The sequence below is a fragment of the Geospiza fortis genome, unplaced genomic scaffold (assembly GCF_000277835.1).
Source record: "Geospiza fortis unplaced genomic scaffold, GeoFor_1.0 scaffold538, whole genome shotgun sequence".
Classification (NCBI taxonomy): domain Eukaryota; kingdom Metazoa; phylum Chordata; class Aves; order Passeriformes; family Thraupidae; genus Geospiza; species Geospiza fortis.
Genome location: NW_005054368.1, coordinates 1,417,353 through 1,417,887, shown reverse-complemented (window position 1 = coordinate 1,417,887; position 535 = coordinate 1,417,353). Strand labels below are relative to the sequence as shown.

Sequence of the window (535 nt, the reverse complement as noted above, 5' to 3'; positions counted from 1 at the left end):
GCGGGAGACCGGCCTCAACATGCGGGTCATCCAGGTACCGCCGCCTCCGGGCACCGGCCACGGCTCCGGGGGATGCGGGGGCGAGGAGGGACCGGCGCCCGGCACCCTCCGCACTGCGGGGCCCGGGGAAGCCCCGCCGGCCTTTGAAATCGTTATTGCCGAGGCGTCCCGGTGCTTCCCGGTGCTTCCCGGACGGCGGGGACAGAGCCGCGGGTTTATTCGCAGAAGTCCTAAAGAAGCTGCAAACAGTATCGAAATTAATAACCAGAAATGTGAGGGGTTAATGGGTAAATAAGAATGACAACGCGCTGGAATTATTAAAAGGTTTATAAACCCGCAGCGCTGGGGTAATGGGGGGTTAAAGGACCATTAAAGACGAGGTTAGATTGGAGAGGCTCAGTGTGAGGATAATTAGCAGTAATCTTGTCAGGGTAATAAGAATTAACTCAATCATTCTTGACCTGCAGTCGGTGGGGAGCGGGGCCGCCGTCACGCGTGGGTTCGGCCGCGCTTGGAGCCGGCTCCGTGCGCCCCG

At 59.4% G+C, this 535-nt stretch overlaps 1 protein-coding gene across 1 annotated transcript in view; it reads left to right on the top strand.

Moving 5' to 3' along the window:
- The window catches only part of LHX1 (LIM homeobox 1), a 5,513-nt gene that overhangs the window by 2,604 nt on the left and 2,374 nt on the right, over nucleotides 1–535 (top strand). The gene's annotated exons all lie outside the window — the stretch shown is intronic.